Genomic DNA, 15,116 nt, shown 5'->3' on the forward strand with positions numbered 1-15,116 from the left:
CATAGATATGTAAGTTGTCCAACAGTGTTGTGAAAGCTACAGATAAGAGTACACAAAAAACCATGCAGGTAACTTATGCTTGTACATGAATGCCATGAGTATCAGAAACAAAAGGGTAGAGTTTGTTGCTTAGTCCGTATGTTGGGAACTCACATTGTCTCAAGAACAAAATAAATATAATTTTTTAAGCATTAATAATACACATTTTTGCTACCCATATAACTCAAAAGATAATTGCAATGCTGAAACAAATATTCACATGTAAAGATAAGAATGTTATTTTGCCTCTTTAAAGGCCTTCATAAGACCTCACTTGGACTATTGTTGGATTCTGATTATATAGAGATTGGAGTAATTATTATTTGTTTCAGAATCCAACATGATCTTCCATCACATAGGCTAGACTTGTAAATATTATTTAATGTAATTCACTTGTTTATAATTTAATATTCATATAACTACCTTTAACCTTATTTAATATTTAATTATTTAATCAAGAATATATATATTAATAGTAGAAAAACTCTGTGTTAAAATATTATTAAGTTATTTTATTTATTACTATATTAATATTATAAGAACTTGTATTTGATAATTTAACTGCGCATTAATTGAAATGTAAATATTCTCGATTTATTCCTATTTGTACAAGTTTAACATTATGCAATAGCTCAATTTTATTATGTTTTGTTTTGTTGTCATGGAGACACATGTAAGTAAGCGAGCGCGAGTTGGAACACTACGCGAGGGAGAAAAGCTGAAAGTTAGTTAAAGAAATCACGAGAACAATTTAGGTGGGAAGAATGAATATAAAAAGGAAGAACACTAAAATTATAGATTAGAGAGTGAAAAGAGAGAGATTGGCATTCGGTTGAATCGGAGCATTCAGCATTCGGGGAATCAGAGTGCGATATTAAAGAGTCGGCAAGTCACTCAAGCAGCTAAATTAAGTCTACTAGTCGAGAAGCAGTTAGCTAATAAGTTGTAGAATAACAATTACAGCTACGGAAAACAGCTGAGAGACTATTAAATATGCTAGCGATACTTGAGTTGAGATTTAATTTCAGCACCAACCTTTCACGGACATACGGAACCTTGAAGCAAAGTACAAAGTTACTAGAAAATAGTAGAGGCTGTAAAGTTGAAGTTTACCGTTAGCTGTGTTTAGAATTATAGTGCCTAAAGAATTATTTGAATGCAGGAGGAATGAACAACTGTGCATATAAAACCTCAAGTTAAGAATTATTGTGTGTTGCCTTAATTCATGAGTGATCAGTAGTACTTCATGCACGAACGTTTATGTGTATTGTGACCGATGATTAATTCAGTTATTGCTTAGAAGAATTATTTTAATGAGTGCCGTTTAATGTTTAAGGTGTTTACAGTTATAAAAAGTGTTTGCGTATAAGTTGATGAAGAAAGAAGATTGTTGGTAAGATTATTCCAACCATTAATATTCCTATACAGAGATATGTGTGAGTGTCATCCTAGAATTTCCTTATATTAACAGTAACTATTGCGGAGATTGGCTGAAGTGTGGATGTAAAAGCGTTTGCTTCAGAAGAAGTGTTACTAAATTTTTATTGTATTTGTAACTTAAGAAACTGTGAGATATTTGTGCAATCGGTTACTGAGGAACTTTGTGACTTTGAGCTTTACCAAGTAGTTAATTGAATTTTGTGAGAGCTAAAATGTTTATAATATCTTACTTAGTGATTTGAACTTAAGTGTAAATTGTGATTCTAAATTAAATGTTTGTTTTTGTTAATCTAAAGTTGTGTTTTGCTAAATCTCTATTACTGCATCATTCATAAAATATTCGAACCAAAGCAGGAGAGATAAATAAGTTAAATATACTCTGCCAGTATATACAATATTAACACCTAAAAGGAGAGATAGTTGTGAGTTAGTTTTTCCTCAGTTCTTGAACTAATTCAGATATAGAGTGGCACAGTCTTTAAATATAAATTTTCACTATATTTGAATTAGAAATCAACTAGCAACCTTCTATTTTGTCTAAGAACATCATAGTGATTAACATGTCGGATCCAAAGTATAGATTGAGAAGAAGAAGGATCCAACACTATTGTGTACAGATCTGGTTTCTGTTGTGATTCTGATATATTGGAGAGAGAGTACAAAGGAGAGTGTTAAAAATGATATCAGGATTATGGAATATTGATTATGAAGACAGATTGAGAATTTGTAGACTGCAGACACTGACAAACAGGAGAAAGAAGGGTGATATGGTTGAGACTTACAAACTTCTGAAAGGGTCATACAAGATTTCAGTTGATGGAGGGTGTGGAAGGGACAAGAGGGCATCCTTGGAAGCTGAGAATGAATGCTGCTAAGAAGGGGGTGAGAGCTAGACTTTTCTAGATAATTAGTTGTCTGGGGTCTTGTTATACAGTATGTATTTCTGGCTGTCCTATAGTTGGAATCAGAATAATATTTTATATTAGCTGCATAGTGACATAAGTGTTTTGCTGTTAGTATTTTCTGCTCTGACAGTGCAGTGTATATAAAGCCAGTATTGTCTCTTTGTTCCCAAAAAAACAGTTTTATCATTTTGTACTATAATGACATTAATCTATTTAGTTTATAGTGTGCACAAAATGCATATGTTGTTATAGCATATCTTAACACATTTTGACATAGTGATTTGTATATTAGTGTTTTCATGCGTGTGGGAACTATGTCTTTTAACCTGTAGAGTTTGCCAGTGTTGGATCCTATTTCTTCTCAATCTATACTTTGGATCTGACATGATTACTATTACGATGTTCTTAACTAATTGATAAGTTGTAAGTTGATTTCTAATTCAAATATAAAGAAAATTTATATTTAAAGACTGCGCCACTTTATATCTGAATTAGTTCAAGAATTGAAGAAAAACCAACTCTTAACTACCTTTCCTTTATATGTTGTTATTATATATACTGGCCGAGTATATTTAACTTACTTAATTTACCCACTTTGGTTCGAATATTTTATGAATGGTGCAGTAAAAGAGATTCAGGCAAAATACAACTTTAGATTAACAAAAACGAACATTTAATTTTAGAATCACAAATTATACACTTAAGATCAAATCACTAAATAAGTTATTATAAACGCTTCAGTCTTTCTGACAATACAGTCATACAAACTCAGACAATGGTAATTCTGTTATCTCTATAACAGTCTTCTCACAGTTCCTTAAGTTCCAAATACAATAAAATTGCAGTAACACCTCTTCACAAGCAAACACTTTTAAATTTACACTTCAGCTAATATTCGTAATAGTTACTGTTAGTATAAGGAAATTCTAGGATGAAACTCACACACTTCTCTGTATAGAAATATTAAAGGATGGAATAATCTTACCGATAATTTTTTTTTTCTTCATCTACTTATACATAAATACTTTTTATAACTGTAAACACTTAAACAGTATACGGCACTCATTAAATAAGTCTTCTAAACAATAACTGAATTAATCATCGGTCACTATACACATAAACAAACGTTCTTGCATGAAGCACTACTGATCACTCATGAATTTAAAGTAACACAATAATTCCTTAACTTACGATTTTATATGCACAGCTGTTCATTCCTCCGGCATTCAATTAATCTTTAGGCACTATAATTCTAAACACAGCTAACAGTAAACTACAACTTTACAGCCGCTACTATTCTCTTGTTACTCCGTGCTATGCTTAAAGATTCCGTGTGTCCTCGAAAGGTCGGCCCTGAAATTAAATCTCAACTCTAGTATTGCTATTCATTCAGTAGTCACTCAGCTGTCTTCCATAGCTATAATTGTTATTCTACAACTTATTAGCTGAGTGTCTTGCCGACTCGCTATTATCACACTCTGATTCCCGAATGCCGAATTAGAATATCCTCTGATTCCAACCGAATGCTAATCTTCTCTCTCTCTCTCTGTTTCCTTTCTCTCTTTATTTTCAGCGTTCCTCTTTTATATATGCGTTCTTCCTGCCTAAATTGTTCTCGTGATTTCTTTGACTAAAACTCTTTTCAATAATTTTCAGGATTCTCCCCACGTGCTGTTCCAAAAATGTGCTTGCTCACTTACATACGTCTCCATGACACCCAAACAAAATATAATAAAATTGAGGTATTGCATAACGCTAAACTTCTACAAATAGGAATAAATAAAGAATATTTACATTTCAATTAATGCGCAGTTAAATTATCAAATACAAATTCTTATAATATTAACATAGTAATAAATAAAATAGCTTAATAATATTTAATACAGTCTTTTTGTTATTAATAGATATATCCTTGATTAAATAATTAAATATTAAATTATAAACAAGTGAATTACATTAAATAATATTTACAAGTCTAGCCTATGTGATGGAAGATCATGTTGGATTCTGAAACAAATAATAATTACTCCAATCTCTATATAATCAGAATCCAACAAAGGCTTACTCTTCCATTGAAAAATTTTTCATTAAAGAAAAATTTTTCACACTAGTTCCTTTGATAGAGGAATCAGACTGCTCATTTCCTTTTTGAACTCTTAAACAATTCCTAGTTCGAATCAAGTCTAATTTGTGTTCATGTTTTATACATTTATTTCCTTTTGTATTTACTCTTTCATTTTTGCTACTCTCAACATAAGGAAACAATTGTTCTCTAAACTTGTAGTGTGGTAATGTCCTCTCTGGGTAGAAGTTCAGTTCCTTGTCATTAACATCCAACCTAAGTTGTCTTCCATCTTTGTAGTCTATTCTTTTAGTTTTCTTTCTGTGAACACTCAAATCCTTGTATTTCTTTCCTTTTCTCATATATTTAGTTCTGATATGCAAGCAGATACTTGAGTAAAATTAATCTTATCTGGTATTTGATTTTTATCACCAATTTGTTGCTCAGAATCAGACACTTGAAGATTTGATGTCAAGTCAGTGTCTGGTTGTGTTACAGGCTGATCAATTACAATAGAGCTTGAATCAGTATCTTTCTCAGTTAGATTATTTATAGATGATTGCACTTTATCAAGTGGTTCTTCCTCATTAGGTACAAAAAATCTTCTTGTTAGTTGCTTTGTTCTTGTGCATGCAGACTTATTGTTTCTTTTAACTTGTATCCTTCTGTTTCTTAAGGATATTTCACCTCTGGAAAAGTCACAAGAGAAGTGATGTTTCTCCATAAAATTTGTTCCTAATATTATGTGAGTGTTCAAGCTAGGAGAGAAAGGAACTATAAGTAGATCCTGATATACACACAGGTTGATGTCTGGTATATAAATTTTTGTGCGAACTTTCTCATATGCTATAGAGTTCAAATTAGAGAGAGTGGTAATCCTTACGGGTCTCCTTAAATTGGTAACATTTTTCCATAATTTATCTCTTATTTTTAGGAAATAATGCTTACTGATGGTTGGGGCATTACAACCTGTGTCAAACAGAATGTTACATTTATGACCTTTGACACATCCTGTAATCCTCATCATTGATTCTCTTGATCTAGGGAAATTTTGAGACTTATTATACACTCTGTGAGGAATATGTCCAAAACTAGAGTTCCATCTGCTGTCAGTGTAGTTTCTTTTATTAAAGTAGCAATTCCTAGCAATGTGACCAATCCTGTTGCAATCAAAACACTTAGGAGGATCTCCACCATCTGTGAGAATTTTTCTCCTTGTCTGAAGTTGAGAATCAATGGGAATTTGCTGTCTAACATTCTCCAGGGCTTCCACCATTCTATCCAATTTAGTCAAAATTGGTTTATTTTGCCTCTCAATTTCCAGTTTGACTACTTCGCTAACATAATCTGCTGTGGAATTGAAGTTCTCTTGAAATCCTATAGTTATTTCTGTCAATTTTTTCATTACTTCATCTAACTTATTATTCATTGGCTGTTGCAACTTTTCTACCTCCTGGTGAAGAAAGTCTTGTACTTCCTTGAATAACTTCTTGTTGGTTTGCTCATTTGTCTCAGACATGCAGTTATAATTAATAGAATTCTCTTTAATAATTTTCTTTTCATCTTCTTTCCTTCTATTCTTGTCCCCCAGAGGTACCACGTGATACCCGATTGAGAGTTTAACGGGGATTTGACCCAAAGATAGAAGAATGGATATGTGAGTAGAAAGTCGACGCAACGGCATCTGAAAATATTTTCAGGACTGGGGTAAGGTAGTACAACATCGGGCAACTTGTAACAAAGGTGGACCAAGCTAACATCACTCCTATCGCAATATCTCCCATAATGCAAACCACATCTCCTTGCAGATATGTATAATGTTATGCATTAAGGGAAGGGCCACTACCCAGAACTAGTTTAGACTTTTATTGAGGTCTTTTCAGTGGGAGCCAGGCACAGAAGTGGAGATACCAGACAGAAGCAATGGCGAGGTCATCTTTACCTATAGGAGTTGCCAAAAGGTGTGCCACCTTTTCATTAAATTACTCTGGATTTAGAGAAAGATGTTGAAAGTTTATTTTTCACTTGGTTATACTATAATAAATTTAGTTTAATCCTTTATCCAAGTGTGAGCAAACAAAGTTTGCGCCTGAAAATATCTTCAAGACTGGGATAAGGTAGTATAACCAAGTGAAAAATAAACTTTCAACATCAACTCTTAGCAAAGGTGGACCAAGCTAACATCACTCCTATCTCAGTATCTCCCATAATGCAAAACACATCTCCTTGCGGATATGTATAATGTTATGCATTAAGGGAAGGGCCACTACCCAGACTAGTTTCGACCTTTATTGAGGTCTCTTCAGTGGGAGTGGAGATACCAGACAGAAGCAATGGCGAGGTCATCTTTATATTGATGTAACATATTGATGTTAGCTTGGTCCACCTTTGCTATGAGTTGCCCAGTGTTGTACTACCTTACCCCAGTCCTGAAGATATTTTCAGGCACAAACTTTGTTTTCTCACACTTGGATAAAGGATTAAACTAAATTTATTATAGCCTAACCAAGTGAAAAATAAACTTTCAACATCTTTCTCTAAATCCAGAGTAATTTAATAAAAAGGTGGCACACCTTTTGGCAACTCCTATAGGTAAAGATGACCTCGCCATCGCCTGGTATCTCCACTTCTGGAGATATCAGGCAGAAGACAGAGAAAAGGTCTCAGCTCTTTTATATCATCATATAGCCAGAAGCTATCAGTTTTCCTTTTTAGCCAATCTCATATAGATGAACAACCAAAAGACCAATGGAAACTAAATGCAAAGATGACTGATATCCAGGCGGTTAGGCCCATCAGGTTAACTGCCTTGAGTTAGCCTTCTCTGCCTGGGGTTGCTCTCCATTCATCCCTGCAATTGACTATAACACCACATTGAATTAAGAAATATGTTTAAGGTATGTTTAAATGGAACTATTTAAAAAACCTCTCATAGCAAGAATAAACAGAAATTTGTTCCCCCCCCCCCCCCCCCCGGTGAATATTGCATGATGTGGGTGGTCTACACCATCTAGTCTTAAATTTGATCTCCTAGAATGCTTTTTCTAAATACAAAAATCGTCTGACTGAACAATAAAATTTCCTCAGTTCAATATTATAAAGCATTTCGATGTCACATTGCTGGTTTTCAAATCCGTGTTTCTTTCTAACTTTCCATAAATGGTATTTTAATTCGTTAATTATAAAGATCAAAATTCCCTTCCCATTGTTGACAGGTGTTGGATATTGTAAAAAAAATAACCTGTTCTATTGTAAGCAGTAGAATGCCCAACACATTACATAATCTATTCCAAATACGCAGGGCAAGAGTGCAGTTGTAGAATGCATGTTCTACTGTTTCTAATCAGTAAAGATGTCACAGATTGGATCTCCGATGTTAAAGTACCTCCATTTGATGGTATTGACTGGAAGGTGGCCATATGCAATTCTGCAAGCAAGATCCCACCTGTTAGGGTATCCTTGGAATTTCAACAAGTTATGAAACGAAGTATTGTTGTCAGTACCTGACTGTGGACCTTCACACCAAAAGAGGGCTGAAGTAATGCAGAACTCATATTTCCATATATAAGTAGCCAATAGCTGTCCCTTATTATTAAAATACTCTGGATTTGAGATAGATGTTGAAAGTTTTTCCACTTGTTTATATTATAAATTAAAGATGTCATCATCGTGTCAGCCTGGTTGGCCAAGTGGTTAGTGCATCCGCTCTCCAGCCAAAAGGCTGTGGGTTCGAATCCTGCCGTGGGCATGGATGTTTGTGATTGTCTGTGAAAATACTAATGGTGGTGGTTGGCAGTAGATAGCGTTGGTGGAGACGGAAAGTTGTAGAGTTGGTACCCTCCCTTGATGAGTGTTTAGACTCCCTGGAGGTGTTATGTAATAATAACAATAATAATAAAATTCCTGATATGTACCCTCAAGGAGTGTACAGGATATGATAATACTGCATGAAAAACTTACACCATTAACTTCCTATCTACAATTTTCCTACAAATCAGTCTGTTACCTGTCAAGACTTCAACATTATCATATCTTATATTTCTATCTTCTAAGGCACTTTTTACTGTATCAACCCACCTATATCTGGGTCTTTTTCCTGCCAACCTGGCAAAGAACACTTGTTTTGCTAATCTTTCCTCTCTTATTCTATTTAAGTAACCATACCACCTGAGATTAGCTCTGCTAACACATTCCGATGCTAACAATATTAAGTTCTTTCCTAATATCCTCGTTTTTAATAGGACATTACCACTGATGCCACCTGTTCAGCCCCTCTAATCTTCCTCAGGACTCTCATATCTGTGGTCTCTAGTCAAGAAAGTCATTAAAGATGTCAAGAAATTATATTCTTGGTTTCATTCCTTATCCAAGTCTATGCAAACAAAGTTTGCACATGAAGTAACTTCATGACTGTGCAATTCATATATAGAGGTTAATGACTTCACATCAATTATTGTCCCATAATGCAATGCACATATTCTTACATGTGTGCAGACCTGGCAGTTTAGTTGTTGGTAACAAAGAAATGCACCACCAAATTACCCAGTGGATACTAAACGAATAACTAATATCGATGATTTAAACTATCTGAATATTGATAAGATAGAGAAAACTCAAAAGAAGGAAGAAGTATTTATTGAGCTGTTGTGAGATAACTTTCTCAAGCAAAATGTGAAAGATGCAAATTGTGGACAAAGAATAATTGATTTGATCATAGCATCAGAATGTGTCTCAGTTAAGGATGTGACTGGTTTGCCACCAGTTAGTGATGCTTTTCATATTGACCTAGGACGTAGCCAACTATGTGGATTTCTTTATTCCAATTAACACAAAAAACACAAGTGATAAAGAATACTATTTATTTAAGGCCATATATTTCAGTCTGAATATTATAGGTCATCATCAGTGGTGACAATAGTTAATTACCTCTCTTAAATAACAACTATATGGATGTTCCAAACAGGATTATATGCTGAACTACAAAACTGGAAATTGTGACACTCAGAGGATACTATCTTTAGCCCCATGGTTTCAGTTACTGAATGAGAAGGATGTCAGCAATGCATGAGGAGCTTTGAAGACATGTGATATCTGAATGTGTCCTTAGAATTTGAAGAGCAAATAGGATTGGAGTCAAATGGATGTACAACTTTATTAATCAAGAGAACCACAAGATAATGTGAAAGGAATAAGTTGGAGGATTTATGAAATATATAAAATTGAGTATTGTATGCTGAGCTAAGTTAGAGTATGAAAAGAAATTGGCTGCGAAGGCAACCTAAACAAATTTTATCGTTATGCTGAGAGTAAAAGAAAGAATGAATGCAGAAGGATAACTTTACTGAATGCAGACTAGCACCCTTGTATCAGAAGCAGATGCAGTAGTTTAATGAGTACTTAATTGCTAAGATCTTTCAACTTGGTGTATGTAACATAGTGCACAACACTACCACTACGTTGGATGAAGAGATGGATGTGCACGAGAAGAAAGCTCTAGAGTTATTGCATAGTCTAGATAAGAATTTGGCAGTAGGGACAGATGAGATATCCACACATATACTAAAGGAGTGTCCAGTTGAACTGGCTATGCCATTGACATGTTTGTATAATTTAAAGGAAGATCCAACAGAAATGGAAAGAATGGATGGTAATCCCATTGCACAAAGGGATTACCTTTGTGCAATGATATTGCTAATGGAGTGATTAGCAATAACATCCTATCAGTATATCTCTGGAGTGATTCAGTGACTATGTAATATTGGACTTTGCTGAAGTATTTGATAGGATACTGTATGAAATTCTGTTGCATAAACTGAAGAATATGGCATTAGAATATAAACAATTGGCTTGGTTAAGTGGGGTAGCTGATGAACAGGTATCAGAAAGTGGTATGTTGTGGGGAGGGGAATGAATCAGCCAGATTTAAGGTGACAGTGGTGTGCCCCCAGCGATCAGTCCTTGGACTATTGTTGTTTAATCTTTATATTAATGATATCTATTGGGAAGTGTCTAATTATTTGATGATGATGCAAAAGATAGGCTGGGCAGTCATAAATGTTACTGGTATACAGCATTTCCAGTGTGATTTTAATAGACCTGAAATGTGGATATACAATAATAGCTGTCAATTCAGTGTCAGTAAGTGTAAAGTTATGTACTTTGGTGTGATGAGATATCCAACAGTATGTTATGTTGGTGGGATTATTCGTAGAATAAGTGAAATTCAAGGGTCACATGATAAAAATTGAATATAGGACTACTTGCGACATTGAGAGAGACATTAACATGTAAGGATATGAAAGTCATATTGCCCCTTTACATGGTCTTGATACAACTGGACTGCTGTGTGCAGATTTGATTTCTCAGCTTCCAAACAGTGGAAAGGGTCCTTTTGAGGAAAGGCTGCAAAGAACATTGCAAATATGATATTGGTATGGAATGTAGATTACGAGAACAGATTTGAGGATATGTAGACTGCAGACACTGGTAAACAGAAGCAAGAGGGATGGTATGATAGAGGACTGTATTTCTGAATTTCTGAAAGAGTGTTTGTTATAGATTATCAACTGATGAAATTTTTCATTATATCGAACGTGAAGAGAGGGCTGTGGGGCATCTGTAGAAGTTAACTTTGCATGTGGTTAAGAAAGAGAAGATGATTATATTTTTCCCTCACAGAACCATGAGTGAGTTATGCCTGTTGAAGTAGTGATTATATCTAGTGTGGATGAGTTTAAGAAGAGGTATGACTTCTGGTTTGTGTAATGTATAGTCTTCCTAGATGAGTCCTTGATTCTCTAGAGATCTAATGATAATCAGTGACACATCCAGAGGAGGGGTGGGCATGGAGATCCTGGCTCCCCCAAAGAAAAAGGAAAAAAAAAAAAACACTAGAAAATTTTCCAAAAATTTTTTCCTAATTAAAATTCATTTTTTTTATTTATGTTGTGTAGTGTCTTCTATTTCTATACTATTTATGAATTAGCAATCATTGCAGATGTTCAGTTATAGGTCGTGTGCGATGCGTAGTGTGTATTCACAAATCATCTACTCAACCCCCCCCCACCACCACCACCACCACCAAGATTAAATCCTGAATGCGCTACTGATGATAATAATGTTAAATTCATTGCTGATCATCATGAAATATGTGCTATATACCACCAGCAGTATACAGAATATTATAATAAATATCTATACATTAAAGATATTGGGAAGGATTTGACAAGCGACATACAGTTATTTGCTGATGATGCAAAGATAGGTAGGGTAATCAGGAATGCTGCTGATATGCAGTCTTTGCAGAATGTATAGATATTTATTATAATATAAGATTTGAATAGGCTGGAATTGTGGGCATGGGAAGATGGGATCAGTTCAATGTGAGTAAATATAAAGTCATTCACTTTGGCATGATTAGATATTCAATGTCATATTATGTTGGTGGGATTAGGCTAGAAGAAACTGATGAGGCTAGGGATCTTGGAGTGTTAATAAATAGGAAGTTGAAGTTTAGGGGCTATGTGGCAAAGATTGCAAATACAAATCAAAAGATAATTGCAATGCTGAAACGAACATTCACATGTAAAGATATGGATGTTATTTTGCCTCTTTACAAGGCCTTGTTAAGACCTCACTTGCACTATTGTGTGCAGGTCTGGTTTCCGTTGTACTCCTGGTCTATTGGAGAGAGTACAAAGGAGAGTGTTAAAAATGATATCAGGATTGTGCACTACTGATTATGAAGACAGATTGAGAATTTGTAGACTGCAGAGACTAGCAAACAGGAGAAAGAGGGGTGATATGATTGAGACTTACAAACTTCTGAAAGGGTCATACAGGTTTTCAATTGATGGAATTTTTCAATTTATGGAGGATGGGGAAAGGACGAGAGGGCATCCTTGGAAGCTGAGAATGAAGGCCGCCAAGAAGGGTGTGAGGGCTAGATTTTTCTCTTAGAGGGTGGTGCATGATTGGAATGGATTGCCATTGGATGTTGTGAGTGCAAACAGTGTGAATGAATTCAAGAATAAGTATGATAGCTGGTGTGTGTAGTATGTGGCCTCTCTCGATGAGTCTCTGACTCCCTGGAGGTTTCTCTTAATAATAGTAATAATAATATCCCATGATTAAATTTTTAATGGAACATGTGCATTAGACATTTAAAAATCAGACATTAGACTTTCATGGCTTACTCATGTAAAAATTTATATACAATTTTATTCAAAACTCCAGTATATTTCATCCAGAATTACGTGAACATCATTAGGGAGACAGACCATTAACTATCAAAACATGAATCACAATAATGAGTCATAAATCATGCGTATATTAGCTCATGTCTCAGTCATAGGTAAAATATGATATTGCACCTAAGGGTTCAAAGGAACCATTGTGGAAAGTTGTGTAGGTAAAAAATAATTTAAAATAATTATTAACTTGGGGGGAAAAAAAACAAAAAAACTTATGAACAATTAATAGTCATCACTTCCCAAAACTTGGATATTAGCATACAGTCTGATTGGTTGATGTTCGGATGATTTTTGACGTTTCACATGATTCAAAGAAAAAATTATCAAATTTGAACTTGCAGGAAAACTGGAAAACTGCAAAGATGACATGAGCAAAGCACTTGATAGACACCTGGTAAGGGAAACAGTGGTAATGTATCCTTTGTAGATGGTAGGATTCTGGAAGCATATAAATTGAATTTATAAATAATTCTTGCTATTTGTTCTGGGGTTCCTTTAAGACAGGGTATTGAAATTCTTTTTGCATCAAATTGTAGTTGTGTAGAAGGACGATAATTTTAACTAATTTTTTGAATGGTAATTTTGTTGAATTCATTACATATCAGGTTACACATCAAAATTAAATATAAATTCCATTATCTGTCATTATTCAAGAAGTAAAAATTATTCCATTATTTCTACTTTAAGATTATGCATATTAAAATACAAATTTCATCACAGCAGTCTCTATTTGTCTTGAATGTAACTTGTTCTTACCCAGGTGTCATCATTATCATCAAATTCCTATTACATGCCTTTGTTAAATAGTAATTTCTATTAGAAATACAATTTTATTAATACAGACCAGTATTTTACAATAAAAACATTTATTCAAACCTACCAGTTTGCTGGCGAAACTGGTAGGTTTGAATAAATGTTTTTAAAATACTAGTCTGTATTAATAAAATTGTATTTCTATTATAAAATGACCACAAATGTATAATTTAAGTAATTTCTATTGTTAAATAGTCAGTTTAATCATAATATACATTAATTTACTATTTCTTGAATCTATCCTTTTGCTTACTTAAAACCTAATTTAATCAAAATATACAATCAAAATCCTACCAGCTACTCTATTGTCATGTCGTTGCTTTCTCTATATTATATCTTGTTCTACCTCTATAATAACTCTCCTTCTAATCTACTGTCGTGCCCCTAAAATACTAATTCATATTTATTTCCTCTTCGGATATTGGCAAAATTTATATTTTGCTGCACCAGCCAATATCCTATAACAGAAGAAACTCTTGTTCAGGGAAATAATTCAAAATTCAAAAGGATACACACAATATTTTATCTCACGCTAGCGCTGTGCAGATTCAGTTAGCAGTCGTAGACCGAATCTCACTTAAGCAATTATATCTAAATTCCTTCCCACCAAAAAGGTTCTATTTCATAAGTGGTGGTTTGAATTCGTAATCAGGCATAAACTCAGGTATAAGGGACAAAACATGTTTATTGGAAAAACATAAAACATTTACAGCTATGCAAGTTAAAATACTCAATGGATCAAAATTCACTCTAAGTTAAGGGTTATACTAAATCACAATGAGTCAGAGCAAGTTAAATCCTTCAATTATGAAAGGATTTGATTAGGTTTAAGCATAATACTACTACTATATAATTCCTTTCACAAGTTATTCACAGAATACGCATTGAACACTTTCATTAATACTATATCAATAATTATCTTAATTCTAAATTTCATTTAAGCAAGTCTAGCCATTCACAAATTACTGCCTATTAACAACTCTTTGTTCCACAAGGGCTTAATTAATTCAGTCAAATTCTCACTAAAAGTTCTCTACTAGTGTCCTTTAGTTACAATGCACACAAATTTCTTGTTCTTCTAAACGAATCTTAACATAGAACGAAAACTTTTACATTACCGGATCTTTTCAGATTTCATGTCGCCATCTCATGTAGGTCTGGATTACCTTACTGCATATTCTTCGGCCGTCTTTGCGCCTGCCGATGTACTACGCTTTTTCTTCTAATCGTTTCCGACTGTTGCGTGCTGTCTACCACTCCGCAGGAAACTTTCTCCAATGGGACATTCTGCTAAGGCTCAATTCGACATAGGCCGTCATATAGCGATCAGCTCCACTTGAAAATCTTCAAACATTCTCAAGAAAAGAACCTGCCATCCGTCATTACCGTAGTCGACCCGCCGCTCTCTCACGAATCCTCCGACAAACTCCCCCTAAAACTCGAATCCGGCGCCCGAAGATCAAAAGGTCAAAAAGCCCCCTAGCGTGCTTCGTCTTTTATTTGCCCCACATCGAATAGAGGGCACCCTCTATTCGATGTGGTTTTCACCCACGAACCCCATCGTTCATGCCCTTTGGGTGATCCTAACCTGTCAGGTTACATTAT

The 15,116-nt window shown here is 34.4% G+C and overlaps 1 protein-coding gene across 1 annotated transcript in view; it reads left to right on the forward strand.

Annotated features, from left to right (window-relative positions):
* TfIIEbeta (transcription factor IIEbeta) overlaps nucleotides 1-15,116 on the forward strand; it is a 149,649-nt gene that overhangs the window by 96,595 nt on the left and 37,938 nt on the right. The window lies entirely within an intron of this gene.

Source organism: Typopeltis vanoorti, chromosome 23 (genome assembly GCF_054136105.1).
Source record: "Typopeltis vanoorti isolate ZY-2024b chromosome 23, IOZ_Tvanoo_1.0, whole genome shotgun sequence".
NCBI lineage: Eukaryota > Metazoa > Arthropoda > Arachnida > Uropygi > Thelyphonidae > Typopeltis > Typopeltis vanoorti.